Source organism: Narcine bancroftii, chromosome 1 (assembly GCF_036971445.1).
Source record: "Narcine bancroftii isolate sNarBan1 chromosome 1, sNarBan1.hap1, whole genome shotgun sequence".
Classification (NCBI taxonomy): domain Eukaryota; kingdom Metazoa; phylum Chordata; class Chondrichthyes; order Torpediniformes; family Narcinidae; genus Narcine; species Narcine bancroftii.
In genome coordinates this window covers 382,373,582-382,395,575 of record NC_091469.1, presented here as the reverse complement: position 1 = coordinate 382,395,575, position 21,994 = coordinate 382,373,582, and the positions used below count along the sequence as shown (strand labels likewise).

The 21,994-nt window shown below is 38.7% G+C and overlaps 1 protein-coding gene and 1 long non-coding RNA gene across 11 annotated transcripts in view; one reads left to right on the top strand and one right to left on the bottom strand.

Moving 5' to 3' along the window:
• LOC138751341 (uncharacterized) overlaps positions 1–21,146 on the top strand; it is a 46,274-nt gene extending 25,128 nt beyond the window's left edge. The window contains exon 3 of the long non-coding RNA XR_011349846.1: positions 20,534–21,146. This is a non-coding gene — a long non-coding RNA (uncharacterized lncRNA). The remainder of the gene's footprint in view (positions 1–20,533) is intronic.
• fars2 (phenylalanyl-tRNA synthetase 2, mitochondrial) overlaps positions 1–21,994 on the bottom strand; it is a 423,747-nt gene that overhangs the window by 272,963 nt on the left and 128,790 nt on the right. The window lies entirely within an intron of this gene.

Here is a 21,994-nt window from a genome sequence, read left to right as displayed (position 1 = left end):
ACTGAGGGCCACAAACCTTGCCTCCTCTTTGAGCAGATCTTTCTGGAGCAGCTGCCCAAGGATATCCGACTCTTGCTCATGGACGAAGACTTCAGTGACCCTCAGAGGGTCGTGGCCATGGCAAACATGCTCTGGAGAGCAAAGAAGGACATCAGCATCATCATAGACCACATCAGCAAGCCTCATGAACAGCTGCCTGTGAGAAGCAAGTTAATACCCTGGGACAGCTCTGCTACTATCATCAGCGATGTGATGCGGAGGCCTGTCGATGCCGCCCACCCTGCGAGTTTCCAGGAAATACCCTGGTCAACCATCATTGATTGCTGTGGCAGTTGGCCCACATGATGGCGTCCTCTACATTTGGGACTCCTTGTTGGGAAAGGGATTCCTAGTTGACATTGGTGTCCTACCCCTAGCAGGCCTCAAACCCTCAATGCCAAGCAGGGCCCAGCACTGAGGAAAGCTAACAGCTCTTCCATTTGGTCATTTGGGACGCACACCACCCCCCTTTGTTTTGGCTACAGATGCTTTACATGGACCTTTACCCTTGCGGCAGTGGCACAACTGCTCCTGATGGTCGATTTCCTTTGAGCCCACTGCTTGATTGTCTACCTCAAAGGATGGTGCTTGGTAAATGCCAGAACTTTTCAGACTCTGCCTCTGGGGGAAGCCAAGCTACCCACCATCCTCACCCCCCACCCCACCCCCCCCCCCCACCTGGACACTATAACACTTTCGGACAATGAATTCATGTGCATCCAGATGGAGTTCCCCTCTATAGTTCTCCACGGCCGTGCCAAAGCATGGGGTAAGATATCACATTTTGACTGAGGCCCCCCCGCTCCACGCCAGGACATGCCGACTCCCTCCCAAAAAGCTCAGCCTAGCGAAGGAGGAGTTTACGAAAATGGAGGAGCTGGGGACTTAGGATGCTCCGACAGTCCCTGGGCCTCCCCCCTCCATATGGTACGGGGGGGTGAGGGTGGAGGTGGAGACCACGCAACGATGACCACCGCCATCTCAACAAGGCAACCATGCCCAACAGATATCCTGTACCCCATGCAGTGGGTACCACCAAATTCCAGTTCACATCTAGGACATCCACAACACCACAATTAGGAACATAGGAACATAGGAAGTAGGAACAGGAGTAGGCCAAAAATGGCCCATCGAGCCTGCTCCGCCATTCAATACGATCATGGCTGATCTAATTTATGACCTAACTCCACCTACCTGCCTTCTCCCCATATCCCCTAATTCCTCTATCATTTTGAATTTCTCCACAAAAGAATGCGGCATAATCTTTTCAACGGCTAATGGACGCATTGGGCAAAGACCTCCTATTTGTGTTCATCCATTTGGACAATAACCTCATCAACAGCTGCAGCTGCAAAGACCACGTTGCCCACCTGAGACAGCTGTGCACCCGATTGAGTGAGCTCAGGCTGACGATCAACCTCGTGAAGAGCCAATTCTGCCTGGACTCCACTGACTTCCTGGGGCACAGGATAAACAGACACGGGGCTACACCACTCCCCCAGAAGGTTGAGAATCGACACATCGATAAATTTGGGGTCATAGAGCACCTACCCTTGGATAAGGGGGCACAATTCACCTCTGGGCTCTGGGCAGCATTCGCTAACTTCCTGGAGATATAGTTCCTCCACACCACGGCGTATCATCCTCAGGCCAACAGGTTGATGGAGTGGTTTCACAGGCACCTCAAGGCAGCCTTGATGGCCTGGCACAAGGGTCCCGACTGGGTGGACAAACTGCCTTGGGTCCTACTTGGGATTGGTACCACACTCAAGGAGGACTTAAATGCCTCAGCAGTGGAGATGGTCTAAGACGCATCTTTAGTCATTCCTGGGGAGTTCCTAGCTCCGATAAATGCCCAAAAGACCCCGCGGCAACTCTCGAGAACTTGCAGCGAAAATTGGGGTCCCTGGTCCTGTGGCAAACCCCACAACACCACCAGCCCAAACATATTGTCCCCAGGAGAAGAATTTTACTGTCAACTGCCTGAAACTGGAATATTTGGATTGTAAGGTGCTGGTCTCCACTCCTTCCCCACGACGCTGGAGCAGAGGGTCAAGTAGAGAGACGCAGACCAGCCCACAAAATGTGTCAATGAACACGGCAAGCACACAGACCTGGGGGTGGGGGGGGGGGGTGACACCAGATGTCGTTCCAGGTGACCTCCCACATGGCAGGAAGATGAGGAACTCTGGCAGGAATGCCAGCCAATTCCAGGCTAGCACTCCAATGTCACGGGGCCCTGACATCAGCAACTGGGGCCTATATAAGCGCGACAGCCAGAGCAATAAACCAATCTTGGTGTGCGTGTTGTTCTTCTCCACACTCGCATAGCGCAAATGCTACATTGTATTCAATACTTGGAATACGTTATAGTAAGGATAATGGTTTTTAATAAAATATGTTTGGTCAGAATTAATAATTATTGGTAGAATATTTTCTAATCTATATGCTAACATTTTAGATAAAATTTTCGTAATATAACTTTTTAAAATATTTAACATAATACTTAATATAACTTTTTCAGATGAGGATTGCTGTTCCATTCTTAATTTGATCAATGAATCTTCATTTTGTGCAAGGCACTGTTTATTACAATTTAAGGTGATACACAGAATACATATGTCTACTTTCAAATTATCCTGTTTCTATGCGGATATTCATCCATTTTGTGAAAATGGTAACATTTTTGAAGCCTCACTGATTCATATGTTCTGAGAGTATCCTAAATTTGCCCAAAAAGATGATAAGGCACCTGCAGCATGAACTTCTCTATTTCTAACAGAGGCTAGAAAATTGCACATTCAGATATGAATGCGTTCAAGTGGATCCCTAGCAATCAAGGACAGTGAGAGTTATTGAGCTGGCTGACCAACTCATCATATTGAAGACTTCTCATAGGCAGTAAATCTTGAAATGATTTTAAAACATTTTGCAGGAAGTAAAATAAAAATTGAGGCATAGGGTTAAAACAGAAACTTCCCACTATGCAAATTTTTCTTGCTAAATATTTCTCAAACTTTTTACAGATGTACCTGAGGGAAAATACTATTCACATACATAAAATTAGTTATTTTAAGCCAGGAAGCATGTGAACCAGTAATTATGGCAAATTGCACCTTTAAAAATTCACTGAGAAGTTTCATTTTGAAAAGATGTGAGGCTCATTCATAGAACACTATCATGATTGGAAGATTTAAGAAGTTTGGATGCTCTGGTGATTCTCTATCTAATGTCTGAAGGTCACCATTTGATCCATATCTTTACATCCTTTTCTACAAGGTAATCTTGATTAGAGGGAGAGAATAGAATAGATTTAGTTTTAGGGTTTTTTTGTTTCATTTTTTCTTTTTATTCTTTTTTTCAATTAACTTGTTAAATATGGGTCTAAACATGGTTGTCATAGATCATTTTAATAAATTAGACAGAACTTATCTTTTGTTTAGATCAAGGGATAGTCTAATGTAGTTACACTTATTTTCTATCCATATGTATATGATATGCCCTGTTATTTGTTTTATTAATGACTATGTATTATATGTTAAACTCAATGAAAATATTTAAAAAGAAAAATTGTCTTTGATCTCAATCAACAAAGAATAAAATTTCCAAAGTATTTTTTTAGCAAAAATTGTAAATAATTGAAGTTTTCATTAACTCCTAGATTATAGGTGGAATGCTGTTCCAGTTAGTGCAATTAGTGCAATGCTGTTACAACGCCAGCAATTGGGACTGGGGTTCAAATCCCATGCTGTCTGTAAGGAGTCTGGGGTTGTAGATCATACCAGGGGTTGTAGGTCAATTCGGTGGCACAGGCTCGGGGGCTACATGTCTAAATTTTTTTCAAATTAAAAATTCATACTTTAGTGTAATGGTTAGCGTAACACGATTATAGTGCTAGGAACTTAAGTATGAACCCATTGTAAGGAGTTTGTACGTTCTCCCCATGACCATATGGGTTTTCTCTGGGTGCTTTGGTTTCCTCCCACATTTCAAAAAATATGGCGTTAATAGGTTGATTGGTCACATGGGTAATTGTGCAGCACAAGCTCATAGGCCGGAAGGGGCTATAAGGTACTGTAAGGTACTAAAAACAATGGAAGGTAAACCACTTGGGAGCACAGGTAATCAATAACAGCAAATCTATATTTAATAACTAACAGCACAATTAACCATAAGAGCTACTGCCATTCTGAATGCTCAGAGTTTTAACGTCATTACAACAGCAAAGTCCGGTTCTTTATTATTCTGATTTCTGACTAAGTATTGGGTTAAATCCTGCTGCTTGGTGAGGGGAATTCCAATAGCTAGTGAAAATTCAATAATTCTCGGATTTGTGCATATACAGCAGTGACAAGAGGATTTCGCGACTCAGTGATTGACATGATGCTTCATTTGTGGAGTCAAGCAAAGGAGCCTAACATTAGACTAGATCTAGTGACTATTCGAGACATCAAAGAGGATTTTAGGTATTCAATTCAAGTGCACACATGAAGGGATCACAGGATCATAGGTGATTACTTTTCATGACAAACTGGAACCTGCAAGATTTAAAATGCATGACAAATAATTTAAAATGTATGTCTAATGCTCATCTACTTATTCTGTATAATTGTTAGTATACATCTTCAGAGGACTTTTCTTCCATCACAAAAGCACGAGTGAGTTATATCTGTACAATTTTCAATTGTAATTATGGAACTTAGTAAAATAAAGAAGCCCATGCCTACATGCAACAAGGCAAGTGACAAGGAAGATTTGCAAAATAAAGTGATAAGTGGTAACCATCTCCAACAAGGAAAAGTCAAACCACCTACTTCTGGCATTGAACAGCTTTGATGAGTTTCCATCTCCATTCAACCAGAAAATGAACTGGTGAAACCACATAAATATTGTGGCTACAAGAAATCAAAAGCTACATATCCTCCAGAACAAAATATCCTGCCTTATTGACATTTTATCTCTCTTCCTTCTCAACATCACAGGTACTCTATGGCTGCAGAATGCACTACCTATAAGGAGAACTGCATTTACTCACCAAGGCTACTCTGTCATCCCCTCCCAAACCTGTATCCTCCACCACCAGGAAAGGGAGATGGAAGCAGGCAAATGGAAATGTCAGATTCCCTCTTTAATTCACATACTATTCAGATAATGGAAACACATCACTGTTTTAAATTTTCAACCCAGCAGCACTGTGAAAGTACTTTCACCAAAAAAACTAACATGATTCAACCCCTTCTCATGAACAACATCCACAATACATCAATAAATAATTTTAATAAAATGATGCATGCATTTCAGGAAGAAAATCATAATTATCTCCTGAAAGGATTAATAGTATTGCACTTTCTAGCAATATTTATTTCCAGTTGGTAAAGGGCTCAAGGCTTGCTGCTACATATCCAGCAACTGTTCAATCACTGTTTTTAAATATATTTAACAGCCCACAGAAAAATTTATGGGGTTCCATCCAATAATTATAGTCTAATTTAAATCGCTATATATCCTGGGATCAGTGCATCTCTTAGACTTCCAGAAACCTGATACATGTACTGATGAGATGTTCAATTTTAGTAAATGAATTACTCTTCATAAATTTTAGAAATCAGAACAAAAATGGTTTTTTTTTCTGAAAAGTTAAGTTAAAATGTTAACTTGTTAGTGATGTCAAGGTGAAACAAGTTGTGAGATATTCCACATACTCTGATGATCCATAGAACATTGCTGTAATGCCCATCCTGAATTAATTTCTTTATCCCAGCTGGGTACCTGTAAGAATATGCCATTGAGATCAAGAACATCCTTCCAAAGCAAATTACTCAATCATGCTCGCACAATTCCTACACAAAACTTTGGCCTGAAGGACACCAGATGGGCACTGAAGTAATGCACTGAAGCATCAATTTAGATCATGAGTTCAACTTACTGAAAGGTGATTTGAATCTAATCTTCTGCCCAACATGTGAGAGTTACTTTTGAAGGCTAACCTTTAAGACTTCAGCAGCCAAAGTGGCCAAAAAGTCATGCTAAAATTAAGGTATTGCTTTCTGTTCATTATAGCCATTGTGCAATTTTCTTCAGGTTTTAGGTTAATCAGTCCAAGTACCTATCTTTTTTTCAGGAAGGAAATAATGTCCATGTGAATGTGAAGTTTGCATCTGGTTTAGAATCTTGTTTCAATCGCAAATAATGGGTAGAGCATGCAAACAGTACTGACTGTTTAAGTCTGACTCATAAACCTTTCTTGGCTTTCTGCAAGCAACCTCTCCTATTTTCAGATTTCTTAAAGCTCACCTCCACACAACCAACATGAAGAATTTTCCAGCTGAGTTTCATGGGGGAATCTCCTGAACTTATGAAAACAGAAACGTGTCATGATCTTTCAACAGGGACAATGGCTGGGTATGGTGAGACCATCTCCCTCTACATGTCCAACACTAAAAATTTATTCTCTAATCCCATTAAGATGCTTTAAATACCTCACAACAGTCAGCTAAAATCATCTTCAGAGAAGGTTTGGTATTGCACATTTGGTATTGTCATCTTTTCTTGCAGTTCTCCCAAGTTCAATATTTAGAGCTGATATTGTGGTTCTTTAACAAATCAGGACCATATTGGGAATGTGCAATAACAATTGTTCTAGAACTAATTCGATAATATAAATACAATATAAAGCTACTATGATATTTTTTATGTATAAACAATGACAGTGTATGGATGCATGTCAGAGTTTGTACTTCTTCAATATATTTTCTGAAGGAAAACTAAAATTGTAGACTCATCAACTAATGAATTTCTTCAAATAAATTTTTAACTCTCACATAGAACTCTTGATTTGTGAAACAGAGGTTGCATCCATAAATAGCACAAACTCACTCCAACACTGAGCCTGCATTAGACAGTGTTCACTGTCTGCTAGTAAGAATAAATAAGACTTAATTGTTCTCATGCTGAGATGTGATAACTGCCAGCAAGCAGTGAGGCAAGGCACTTGCCAAATTAACGCATTCAACTACTTACAAAACCTAACCCTATCTGTGATTTAAAGTCCAACATCACAGGTGGGCTATGAAGACATATTTTCTGAAATTAATACAATTCTGAAATTATATATTTTGGTCATTTTATGAGATTAATAAATTTTACTGGTGGTGAATGTCAAGGAACACTCAACAGTATAAGATCAGCAAGTGAGGACTGTTGATCTGATACAGGTACAATCAATATGAGACATAATACTACATAAATCACTATCAATGGCTTTTGATTAGTAGTTCAAATTTAGAATGAAAACTGAAAATGCTACAATACTTGTTCAGATATAATCTATGGAGAGAGAAAATCAGATCTGTTCAGTTTGATAATCTTTCATCATCTGAAAGATTAATTCTGCTTCTTCCTCTACAGATGCTATCTGACCAATTGAGTATTTCTGGTTTTTGCTTTCTAAATTGTGTAATATGATCTGTCAGAAAATAAACTACAATAATATTCCTTTGGTAAGCCATGGTATTTCTGCATAAAATCCAATATGTCAAAGTATTTTGATCTTTGTGAACAATACAAATTAAAAATATTTGAGATTTGTACATTTCCTGTTATGGACATCATAAGTATTAACTCAATGGTGAGCTAACAAAATCTCTCTCTTGCTCTATTTTGTGATACTCAGAATTGGAAACATGTAGTAAGATTTTATTTTCCAAGACAGACCTAAAGGAGTAATCACAAACTATAAAGTACTGAAACTTGTAGCACCAAGTCTACTTTAGTACCTGAATAATTAATTTGACACTTCTGTTAACATTTATTTCTAAAGTGTTTTTTTTTTGCAGTTAACTGCTAATTGAAAAAATAATTCCCAGGTTTTAAATGGGAGTTTGTTTTTGAGAAACACGTCAAATATTATTAATCCATTGACACTACTGTGCAATTTTAGAGCCACATTCACAATGTGCAGGTCTGTGACTTTTGTCAATCAAAATGAGATCTTTATTAAGTTTGAAGCAATCAAGAATCAACATTTTTATACTTACTCAACTCAAAGCTTCATACCTATAGCAATTGGAAAAAAAAAATTGATTGGCACTTTTTATGCCTGCTTAATCACCTACAACTATTCAGCATTAAAATATCAATAACATCTATCATTTTCACTTTTGCATTATCAACATCCCTTGACCAATAGAAAAACATTAGTCTGTGATCAAACAAGCATTGGAAAACTTAACTCATTCTGTGTACTCATTAAACACTGATTGCAATTCAAGATGGATATAAACGAACAATGCTGCTCTGAACTCTGGCTTCTTCAAAGTGAACAAATAACCTGACAATAATCATCACTTATAGTTTTTAGACTGCAGGCATGTAACGGCACAATCAAGGAATTTTGCAGCTACAAGGGCAGTCTAAAAAGGAATGTGTAGGAATTTTTTGTCAATTCCTGCACAATGATTTATCCTGCAGAACCCCTACAACTTTCTGGAGGAAGCCTGCAGTGTCAATCATACCATAAAAATTTGTTGACAGTCATCCACTCTACTGCACGTCCAACCACCGGGACTATTGCACTCAAGTACTTGCAGTCTAAAAATGCACCCAATGTGAATGACCACACAGGCTGTAATTAAGTTACATTTTTCTGCAATTTTCCTGATATTGCAGTCTAAAAGCCATAACTTAGATTTTTTTTCCGTACTTCCTTTCAAAGATAAATTTATCCTTCAAATTTCATCCCCACAGCAAGTAAATCAAGATTCATGACTCAATGATGCAGGGGAATTATAAATATGAAATCATACCCATACTGCTGCTGTTTTTTAAAATTTCTGTTTCAGTGCCCTAATTTATCGGATAGTGTATTAAGATTGAAAGGATTAGACTTAAAGGCAGCACAGCCTGGCAATAATGCTACAAATTACAGAATATACACTCCAAGCTTTGAGGCATAATGAATGCCATTAAATACATCAAATACATGTTCCTGGTTTGCCCTATATTCTTGCTAGTAATACTGCTGCAGTCAAATAATACTGGAAAAATTCAGATTCAACCCACCACTGTTATTTCCGTAGGATCCCATCATCTTAATAATTCATAGAATTCTTCTATAGCTAACAAAAGAAAGATCTTGCTTGAGAATGTCACATGATTAATGGAAATGTTATTGACATATTAACAAATGCTTGGTTTTATTTAGAAAAAAACTGAAATGTTTGAAAGAAGTAAAAGCTACTAAATTTAACATCATGATTTGATTTCATTACGAAAGTGTTGCAAATGGTCTCTGTGGCAGCAGAAATATTTGGCAGCACCTCAGCCAAACCACTCAACTCATCCTTTATTATTTCTTTGTCAGTTTTCAAAATGCTGGGAAATTTTAAATTTGTTAATTAAATCCATTCAAAAGATGATATTGGTAATGGGGACTATAAAATTACCAGCTGACAAAAACACAGCCAATTTCTTTGTTACTGGTATGAAGGTGGCCTTCTTGAAGCAAGTGAGGACTTTTTTCCTGTTGTAAGCAAGTCCAAACCAAGTGTGCATGGTTTCCACTGGAACAGATGCATTGAATTAGGAGATGTACCTGATCAGAGAAGTATCATCACATTGTGCTTTGCTGTGCAACATTTAGAAAGGGTAGTCTGTCCATAAAACCACAATCCTCACATAAGCCAATCACCAGTAGAAAACAGCAGGGTAAGGAGGCTACAGGAGAATCTTTGCCATGATGAATTTTCATAACTCCTCCTCAAGGTCAGTTACCCTCCTGCCTCATAATGCCCCATATGAGATCCAAGCTAGATAATTATTTTCTCTTTAGCTATATTCATCGGGGAAAAAAATCACTTGTTAGATTGAACATGAACTTGGATCCATAGAATGTGCAAACAACTGTCTCTGATGAGTTTTAGAACTGCTCTGTAATCCCTCATGTCAGCAGAGTGACTCTTTAAAAAGTCTCTAAATGATTAATGAAACATGTTGAGTTCCTTTCTTTCCCATAATTGTTAAGTAATATTCATATTCTCGATATGAGAACTCCAATTTATGTCAAAATGGTTTGAATCATGTGTTGTACCATGACTAACATAATTAGGTGCATACCTGATGTTGGAATGATATCTGATCCACTGACAAGGACAGGGAACAAAAGTGCAAATCTGGGATTGGTACTAATTCACTCAGAAAAGATCACTAATGTGATTTGCTCCATGTAAGAACATCAAAATAAAATAGCATTTGGCAATCCAATTGCTCAGCTTCAATTCCATGAAACGACTTTAAGTGATTTATTAAGGCAGCTGGCTACCACTTTTTAAGGGTAGTTGGTGATGGGTAATAAGTGCTGCCATTGCAAATGAAACCTGCAACCCAAGAAACCACTCAAAGAAGCTTCCGTAAAGAAATGCTGATCAAACCTTTGCAGCTCAGTCACCTTTGTCTCATTCATTCATTATTCTCATATAATGATTCATAATTTTTCCCCAAATGTCACTCCTTGACTTTAGTCCTACCCCACCCCCCCCCCCACCCACCCCTAAAACCTCCTTCAGTTCTGTAACCCAATATTCATCAGAACTACTTTCTTCTTTATTAATACAATTCCCAGTCTTTATCACTTCTGGCTTTTTGTATATGTCCATTTCTAATCAATCCACTAATATTTTAAAACAGTTGCCCAAGCTCCAACTTTGGAAGTTGCTCTTTAGCCTTCAGTGCCATATTTAATCTGGTAGCAGTTTTGTGAAACAGTGAAATGTTTTACTACATTAAATGGTGCCATACAAATGCAAGCACCTGTTGTTATTGTGACAGTGTTATCAAAAACTCCACAAATCAATAACATCTTTACACACTAAATTAAACATAATGTCAATTCAGACACACACTTTCAGCACCAGGAAGGTTACTGCCCAAAATTTAAAAAGTATACAAAATTATGTAGGGCACAGACAGAATAAAGGCAAGTTGGATTTTTCCACTGAGGGTAGATGAGAAACAAACCAGAGGACATGGGTTAAGGGTGAAAGGAGAAATGTTTAAGGACACATCTTTGCAGAGAGTAGTGGGAGTGTGGAATGAGCTGCCAGCTGAAGTGTGAATGTGAGCTCAATTTCACAGTTCAAAGTTCAGGTTTATTGTTAAAGTACATACATGACATCACATGCAACCCAAGATTTTTTTTTCCCTGCAGGGCAGGCAGAATTTTGACTTAATGGCAGTGCAAAAAACTGTACTCAAGAAAAGATAGTATACAAAAGAAAGAAATGCAAACAAACTGACAGTGCAATACAGAAGAAAAATATTCAATAATAAATATGTACAAAGTAGGAGTCCTTAAATGAGTCTTGGAGCTTGTTGTTTAAGAGTCTGATGGAGGAAGGGTGGCACCTGTTCCTGAACTGATGGTGTGAGTCTCGTGGCCCCTACACCTCTTGCCTGATGGTAGCAATAAAACAGAACATATCTTGGGTGGTGTGGGTTCTTGATGATTGCTGCTGCTCTTCAATAGCAGTGTTTCATGTAGATTTTCTCTATGGTGCAGAGGTTTTTGCCTATGATCTACTGGGCTGTATACACTACCTTTTGCAAAACTTTCCACCCAGAAGTATTGGTGCCCCATACTCAGCCATGATGCAGCCAGTCAGCACACTTTTCACTATATCTGTAGAGGTTTGCCAATGTTTTCAATGTCATACCAAACCTCTACAAGCCTCTGAGAAAGTAGAGGCACTTATGTGCTTTCTTCACAATAACATTTGTGTGTTGGCTCCACAAAGGACATCTGAGATGGTGACTCCTAAGTCTGCTAGGAATTTAAATTTGCTTACCCTCTCCACCTCTGATCCCCAAATGATCAATGGATCATACACCTCTGGTTTTCTCCTGCTAAAGTCCACAATCAGCTCCTTGGTTTTGGTGACATAGAGTGTGCGGTTGTTCACGATTCAGCCGTTTTCAGTCTCCCTTCCTGTACGCTGACTCTTTGTCTCCTTTAATAAAACCCACTACCATAGAACCATCAGCAAATTTACAGATGGTGTTATTGTCGTACTGAGCCACTCAATCGTAGGTAAAAAGCAAACAGAGAACGTGGTGCTCCAGTACTGATGGAGATTGTGGAGATGTTCTTACCAATCTGCACTGATTATGGTCTGGAGGTGAGGAAATCCAGGATCAATGGATATGGATAGCTTATCAGTACTCCCCTTAAGTCTCATCAATGATCTTCAAATTTCAATGGCCTCAGGCACTTCTGTTCACGATTCTGCCAGTTTGTATTCCATATATTTTCAGGATCAATTTGCCTCAGTCTTTCACAATATTTTGTTTCAAAGAACTGGAACAACATTGTTATCAAAATGCTAATTCTCTTTGATGTGTGCCTTGGTCAAGGTATTTAAGCATTTTATGTTATGAATAACATTATTTCAGCTATATTGTAAAATGGTTGTAACTTGAACTACACTCCCAATTACCAATAAAGAGAGCTGAACATGATTTAAAAGAAAACATGTACTTTCAATGTCCACAAGTGATTTACTGTTAAACATAAGCCTCATATATTATTAAATTGAAATATTATTCAAGTTTAATGGATGTATCGAAACAACAATTATACTCCATTACCAAATCAACTAAATACTTCATCTACTTCTGGCATCAATTACTCATATTGCACAATGTTCCTGGTCGTTCAGAGAATGAATCAAATAATTTGTGATAATATTTTTCAAAACCATTTTAACTAAATTACAGTCTGTTAAATGTAATATGAAAATCATCAACATTTTGAGCAGATATAGTTTTTAAAATTATCCATTCACATTGTTTTGCATAATTTTCATCTAGCATTTTGCCAACAAGCTCTACAAAATTAATTTGGCAGTTAAAAAAACTGTTCAATAGTAGGATTAAGTACATATCTTATCTCTAAAATTATAAATTTGAAAATTCAAGATTATAATTTAATAAACATTTGTAAATGCATGTATTTACAAACTGTAAAACTATACTTTCATGCTATTAACAAGATTTTCCCATTAGCTAATATATCGCAGCTTATTTAAGAATTTTTAAGGCTTTTGTTTATAGCCTAAACCAAATGAAGTGTTAAGAATCTATGTTGTCACTTGTCTTTAGAAAGTTTGTTTTATAGCCTGCAAAACCAATAAATATTTTACCGTGTTACGACTATGTAGGCTGCATACGATGAAAATTTTGTTTTACAGTTGGCACTAGACTTAGTAAATGTAGTGCACAGCATTTCTCTGATGGATTAGTGTTCACCCTATGAATATAGATAGCACTTCCTCTTCAAAGTTTTCATCTCCTTTCTCTGCTGTTACCCAATGCCAAACATTGTTATTTACTGAACATGTTTAAAACTGTCCTGCCGCTTTTCTGCTTTTTGCTTTAAATGTTTTATGCAAGACAATGCTTTTTGCCACTTTTTGCAGTGAATGTTTAAAGCAGGACATTAAAGCCTTTGTTTGGATGTCATTTCTTGGCTGATTTTCAGCATAAACAATTTTACTGTTACGGGCAGGTTTATTTTTCTGAAATAAACTGTGGGTAAATGGTTGTTGAGAATTGAATGTCTTGTTGTTGCAAAATGCCCCAAGCATAATTGCAAGTTAAACGCAAAAGCAAAATAGCTATATATGTACCAATTGATTATTCTAGTGTCATAAGCAATTATACAAATCTTACATTATCAAATCAATGTAATGGAGAGGTCAGAAGATCCTTCGAGTACACTAAATAGATTGCACAAATCAGCATTTTACAATTGGGCTGTGATCTTAAAGCTTCACAGAAATTGTGCTCGGATTAGTGACATAAATTCAGGAAAAACTCCACAATCATGTTGATGAGTCTAGGGTTGTCTAATTTTTCAGTTCAAGTAGCAAACCCAGAAGGGAGATGGAGAACAAGGAAACAGTATGCATGCCTTTCTTTTTACCAACTGGATTCAGTTTAGCTGTATCCAGTCGACTCATGTCCAAAAAATCTTTCCAGTCTTTTCAATAAACTTTTCCATCCAAGCAATCAAGCCTCAAATGTTCTGCATCTTTTAATCATTCCCATCTCCAAATCACTTCTAGGTCTATTCTAAACCTGTTTCCCTGTCTACAACTTGATCCTTCTGTCACTAGCTCCCATTCCTCCACTCTGCTTTCATTTAGTTCTGAAACTGATCTGTCCATTACCTTTTAAATTCTATTGGTTCAGTGAGGGGGAAAAAAAATTACAAACACTAAATTAGGCAAGATAAGAAGGAAAACACACATTTCTTGGTTTCTATTGGCAGATTTATGGATAGGAAAGGCTTAAAAGGATATGGACCAAATGCAGACAAGTGGAACTAGCCCAGAATGCCAAATTGGTTGGCATGAAGAGATTGGGCTGAAGTTCCTGTACCATGCTGTATAAATCGGACTCTTTACCTTAATGTACACCAAGTACTTCATTTCTGCTTCTAAGTTCTAACATCGAGCGTAACCATGCTGAGCACTGGTGCTACTCAGAAATACGTGCCCCAGCTCACGTTTGTTTATGCTGCTGACCCATGACTGAAATGTCAGATCCAGTTCCAAGTCAACAAGTGTGCAGACGAGGATGTGACCATGCTGCATGACTGAGCAGATGTGCTTCTCCGGGCCCTCTGAGAAATTTCTCTAAAAGACAACTAAAAAGTGGTTTTGATAGAATTTTTTGACTGCAAAAGTGTGGATACATCTTCTGAACAAAACTACTGAAGGATGACTGGAAGTTCACATGAAGAAAATCCAAATCTGCAATGGAAAGAGTTCTGGCTTCGCCAGTCGCTTCGACGGGCAATACAGGTGGAGATGCCTCCTCCTCCCAATGAGTGGTGGACCTGGAAACTCTGTTGCTAGAATTTGGAAGTCTGGGACAACGATTTTTGAATGTGGAGATTGCCATTAAAGAGCTTACCACTTCAGTGGGTGAAGCCATTAATGACTTAACTGAAAGAATGGATGGCGCCGAGAGAGATCTCAGTAAATGTAAGCAAATCGAGGAATTAAAAAAACAAGCCGAACAATGAATCACAAATAAGCAGCTTCTTCTGGATAAACTGGATCACATGGAGAATTTCAGTTGGAGGAACAATGTGCGAGTAGTTGGCCTGAGAGAAGGTGCAGAAGGCAGAGATGCTGTGAAATTCTTTGAGACTTGGATCCCTCAAGTCCTTCGCACCAAGAAACTTGGTGATTGAGTGCATATTGAATATGCTCATCAAATGCTGGGACCGAGGAGTATGACCTGTTTTGGTGAGATTGTTAAGCTTCAAGGACAGAGAGACAATCCTGAAGGCTGCTTATGAGAATACACAGAACTCTCATTCTCCCATAAAATGGAACAATGCAGAGATTATGTTCTTCCAGGATTTTAGCAATGTAATAATTCAGAAAAGAGAATTTGACGTGGTCAAGAGACAACTCTGTGAATAGAACTTGAAATACACAATGCTGTACCCCGAAATGTTGAGAGTGGAAGTCTCTGAAGGTAACAGAAGATTCTTTAAATTGAAGGAGGAGGTGGAAGAGTTTATTCGACAGTTATGAAGAAGAACAAGAAAGTCGACTGTGAAAAAACTAGTGTAAATAAGATATTTAAGGACATAGTAAAGTTTTAATTTTTTGTTTGAAGGTCATCTTAATTTTATTATAAAATGTTAAAGTTTTACTAGGGAAGAAATTGAAAAAACACTGGGAACTCTCAGGCTAATAAAGCTCCAGGCGAGTATGGATTTCCGGTTGAATTTTATAAAGAATTTAAAGAGAAGTTAATGCCTTTGTTTATGGATGTTATAGAGCGAGCAGTGAAAACTCAGACATTACCGGACTCCTTCTCAATGGTAATAATCACTGAGTTGACAAAAAAGAATAAAGATCCTCTGAAAACCTCATCTTACCGACCGATATCTCTTTTAAATGTAGATTATAAAATAATTGTGAAAGCACTGGCAAATAGGCTGGGATAGTATTTACCCAAACTAATATATCAGGGAGGATTTGTTAAGGGGCGACAAGCATCAAATAACCTGGTGCAATTATTTAACATAATACATTGAGCTTAATCACAGAAGGACTCCAATATAGTTAGTACCTTTGGATGCAGAAAAATCATTCAATAGACTTGAGTGGCCTTGTTTAAAATATTGTAAAAATTGGGGATAGGATGAGAATTTATAAACTGGATTAGGGCATAATACGAATAATAACTAATAATCAGATATCAGGAATGATTCTGTTAATTTGATTGAGTAGGCAGGGCTGCCCCTCTCTCTGGTATTATTTATTATGGCAATAGAACCTCTAGCAGAAATGATTAGGGGCGATCCTGAAATCGAAGGCTTCGAGGTCGGGCAAATTCACCATGATTAGTCTGTTTGCCAATGACAAACTGTTGTCTATATCTGAACCTGAAAGATCCATGGAAAAATTACAGGAAATTTTAATAAAATATGGGAGAGTATCAGGATACAAAATAAACATGGAAAAAAAGTGAAATTTTACGAACAACAAATCAGGACTATGAGCACTTTAAAGTAAATAGCATGCTCAAATGGAAAAGTGAAGTGATTAAATACTTGGGAATCATACTTGATAATAATTTGTACAAATTGAATTATTCTCCTCTCCTGGCAAAAACAGAAAAAGATTTGCAGAAATAGAAAGACCTACCTGTCCCTGACGGTAATAGGAAGGGTCAATTATGTTAAAATAAAGATTATGACAAAGATTCAATATTTGTTCCAGTCAATACCAATGTACTTAACAAATAAGTTTTTCAAAATAATAAATAGCTTGTTTAGGCAATTTTTATGGAATAACAAAGTACTGAGAATAGCACTAGATAAATTAATGTGGGACTACAAATCAGGAGGTCTGAAGCTTCCAGGTTTTAAGAAATATTATCTGGCTTCACAGTTGAAGTTCTTAGCATTTTTCTTTGAAACGGTCTTACCAAAATGGGTACATATGGCATTACATGAGATAGACGAAGTATTACCCAAAGATTTTATCTATAGATGGAACCTGAAATTAATCAAGAAAAAGTCTTTAAAGCCTATACTGATTCATTTGATAAACATTTGGCAAGATATTAATGATAGTACAGAAAGGTCTCCATTATGTTGCCGATGATAATGGGGACTAAGATTTTAAATACATGGTCTCAAAAAGGAATTCAGTACATTGTGGAATGTTATAAGGATGGAGTCTTAACGTCATTTGAAGCAATGATGTGTAGCGGCGGCTACACTGCTAACTGAAGGATCACACAACCAGACGGGTTGAGTTCAGTGAGCAAAAATGATCTATTGCAGGCTGCCTGGCTGGTCTTGTACTCCCAGCCCGGACCTGGCTGAGAACCGCGCTGGGGGGCCCTGATGTCATTAGGCGTCACGTGGGTCACCAAGCGCGGGCTTCTGAGCCCGTTACAGAGGTTGGGAGGAAACCCCCGATGGCGCCATTTTGACATGGGTGACAAGCGGGGCCGGTTCGCCTGCCTAATGGCATACCGCCACAGATGTTCCAAATGGCATCCTTCTTTGCTATCTGCAATTAAGGGCCTTTCTAAGAGAAAGCTGGGTGAATAATATGACCCCACTGGGGACAGGTCAACTGGAACACACATTATGGATGGGTAATATACCTAAATTTATTACCCAAATATATTATGCCCTGCAAATGAATAGGAAAAAGTTTGGAATTCATAGGTCCAGGGAAAGATGTGAAGCGAGTTTAGCAGTGAACATATTGGGACAATCTTGGGCTGAATGGTGTAAGGATGGGGAAACTTTGATTATTAATGTGAGGTACGGTTTGCTGCAATATAATTTTCTCCATCAATTATACTTGACTCTAAAAAGATTGCACAAATCAAAGCCAGAGATATCAGACAGATGTTTCCACTGTGGAATAGAAGAAGGAACATTTTTCCACTGTGTGTGAAAGTTAATGCTTTCTGGCAAGAGGTATCGGAAGCGTTAACAAAGATTACTGGAGTCAACTTTCCTGCTAATCCAGAACTATAACTATTGGGGAATATATCAGTAATCACTTAACTGAGTTTCAAATATCATTTACTAAGATTGCACTGGCCATAGCCAAGAAATGTGTGGCAGTCACATGGAAGTCAGACACGCCAGTTTCTTTGAAAAAATGGATAGTTAAAATGGATAGTTGTATTTCCATGGAAAAGATTACTTATAATTTAAGAAATAAACATGACACATTCGTAAGGACCTGGCAACCATATTTGAATTACATTGGTGCACAAGTATAATATTGCTGCTGTAAATTGGTGATCCGCCCTCGATTTTATATTATTAATTTTATTAGTTAAATAGACTGTGAGCTCCAGCAGTGGATGGAAAGACTCTTAATCCATTTATCTTGTTTAAGTTAAGGGGAAGGGGGAAATGGGGGGGTGAGGCGGCTGGAATGCTTTTGCTTTGAGATTTTATTTTAGTTTTGTTATCAATATGTGTGTATGTATTTTTTATATAAAAAAAGAGAGTTTATATTTTGTATGTAAATGGTATATAAGCTATTTCGCTATATTTATGTAAAGGCACCTGATATATGCTTGAAAACCAAAAATAAAATTTTCAAAAATAAAGTGTGCAGATGACATGACAACAACAATGATGAGTTGCAATTCAGAGAAGAGGTAAAAATTCTTGTGAAAAGGTTAAAGAATAACAACCCAAGTCTCAAATGGACAAGGCAAAGGAGATTATGATTGTTGATTTGTGGACTTCAGGGGGACCAGGGACGACCACCTTCCACCAAACATTAATAGCTTAGTAGTGGATTGAATAGAGAGCACAAGTTCCTCAGAGTCCACTTAAAAAGTGACCTATGCTGGTCACACATTTTCTTACTTGTCAGGAAGGTACAACAATTCTTAAAAAGATGGAGGTGGGCAAGGCTACTGGCCACTATCCAGTCAACTTTCTACAGGAACTCTATCGAAAGCTTCCTGGCTGACTGCTTCACAGTGTGGTATGGATGTTGTAGATCCATCAGATCAGAAGTCAATCCAAAGGACCATAAGAGCAGCAGAGGATCACTAGGGTCTCCCTTCCCTTTCCACTTCTCCCTCCACCACATACTGTGCACATGTATCATTTATCTATTTGTGTGCTATATTTGCTTGAATGTTTGTAATGTTTTACATCAAGGACCAGAGAACACTGTTTTGTTAGGTAACACTTGTACAATCGAAAGATAAATGAACTTGAACTAAGTTGTTCTCAGAACCCATTTCATTCATTCAGTGAAGACCTTGAGAATAAAATGCATCTAACTAAACCATTCTTTTAACAAATCAAGGAGGGAGTGTCTTCCACTGTGGAGAGAGTGGCTTCCCTGTCCTTCTTGGGTTTGTAAGGTACTGTCAGAGTAGCTCTGGCAAATAATGTTTTGTAAATGTTATGCACTACAGACACCATGGGATGATAAGCTCTACTCAATGTACATGGGCGCCGTACCTGTGAAGCAGTCAAATTTTAATTTCTTCTGTATTTCTCTCAGTACTGACAACATAAAAAGCATAAATATAAAAATATTTATATAACATGAGGTGAAAAGAAAGCAAGGCTTTTATTTAAATGTGCTCTGTTCCCATTGTCCCCATTGACAAAATAGGTTCCCTTTAAGATTATGGAGGTCAGTTATGTTTGGAGCCAAAAGAGATGGGGGAGGCATAGCCGAAAAAAGAGAATGAGAATGGCTGGTCTATAATATACAGTAAAGCCATTAATGTGGCCATGTGCTTCCCAATCCCCAGTTCTACCTACATAGCCTCAGTTGACGAGCCACCTCGTCTATCCTGGGTGAGCACTGCTGTGACGGTTTCACTAACAACCAATGCCACACCTTCCCCTTTCATTCCTTCTCCTCTATCACATCAGAAACACCAGAACCTCAGAACATTGAGCTGCCAGCCCTGCCTCTACTGCAACCAAGTTTCACTAATGACCACTATGTCATAATCCTATGTGCCAATCCATGGTCTAAGCTTGTCTGCCCTTCCTACAATTCTCTTTGCATTGAAATAGACACACCTCAGAACATTATTCTCACCACGCTCAGCATTTTGATTCCTGTCTTTGTATGCAGTCTTAACAATCTTTTTACACCTCCAGAACTCTGGCTCCCATCCTCTAGTTTCAACCCCCTGGAGCAGCAATAGTAAACTTTCCCACAAGAATATTAGTCCTCCTCCAGTTCAGATATAAATATTCCATCAGAACAGGTCCCTCCTTCCCTAGAAGAGAGCCCCAGTAATCCAGAAACCTGAAGCTCCCCACCCCCACACCATCTCTTTAGCCATGTATTAAGCTGCATTATCCTCCTATTTCTAACACTAGCATGTATCACAAGTAGTAATCCTGAGATCATAAAGCTGATTTAGTGCCTAATTCCCTGAACTCTCTTTGCAGGACCTCATCACACTTCCTACCCACATCATTACTCACTACATGGACCATGGAACCTGGCTGCTCATCCTTCCCCTTGAGAATACCATGAATCTGATCTGAGGCATCCTGGACCGTGGCACCTGGGAAGCAACATACCATCCAGGATTCTCGATCTATTCTGCAGCACCTCTTATCTGTTTGCTTCACTATTGAATCCTCTATCACTACAGCTCACCTCAGCCAGAGATATGACCTCCATGTATGTCCCTGGTGGTCATCCCCCTCAACAGCATCCAAAACTGTATACGTGTTATTGAGAAGAACAACCATAGGGATACCATGCACTGGCTGTCTGTTCCCTTTCCCTCTCCTGTCAATCATCTACCTTCCTCCTGCCTCTTAGGTGTGAGTGCTTCCCTGTCTATCACCCTCTCAGCCTCCTAATGATCCAATTCCAGCTCCAGTTCCCTAACAGAGTTTGTAATGACTTGCAGCTGGATCCACCTCTCACAGAAAAAGTTGCCAGGGATACTGTTCATTTCCCTGATTATCAACATACTGCAAAAGGAATATGTCCCTGCCCTGGTTGCCATTTCTAGTCTATGAAATGCAAAAATAAAAATATGATAACCTGCCTTTACCTGTGCCTTCATGTGAAATCATTCTGTTCCTCTAATGTGGCTGTCTTACCTCTATCTGCACCACCACCTTAGCCTCTTCTCACCAAAGCCTCTTGAGCTAAAACCTCAACTCCCGTTCTAACTCTGGCCCATTCCAATGATGTCCACTCCCACAATGGGCGCTCCGCTTATTCTTATCACCTACTTGAGCTGTCCCACGCTCGCACACTCTTGTTACAACTCTCATTTGCTGGAAAAGAATCTTACCAGCACAACACTCATTTTACATTAATAAGCAAAGTCAAAGTTCACTTCTTTAATTTGAAATTGAACGAGTGCTTAAATATGTATATAAATAAGTACTACAGTTTCATATACTTATCAATTTTACTTTGAAATTTTTATCATTTTCATCAAATATGTAACCTTAAAACTCTCTCTCCCTTCTGGTAGCTTAAGATTTTATTCCTCTCCTCAATTTGCACCTCCCCCACCCATATTCTTTGTTATTTGCTAAAATTTCAGATTCAGATTTCAGATTTATTGTCATATAGGATATCCCCGAGATTCTTTTTCCTGAGGGCAAGGCAGAATTACAACTTATTCGTAGTGCAAAAAAATGTACTCAACATGCTTGGCTTCGCGGACGAAGATTTATGGAGGGGGTAAAAAGTCCACGTCAGCTGCAGGCTCGTTTGTGGCTGACCAGTCCGATGCGGGACAGGCAGACACGATTGCAACGGTTGCAAGGGAAAATTGGTTGGTTGGGGTTGGGTGTTGGGTTTTTCCTCCTTTGCCTTTTGTCAGTGAGGTGGGCTCTGCGGTCTTCTTCCAAGGAGGCTGCTGCCCGCCAAACTGTGAG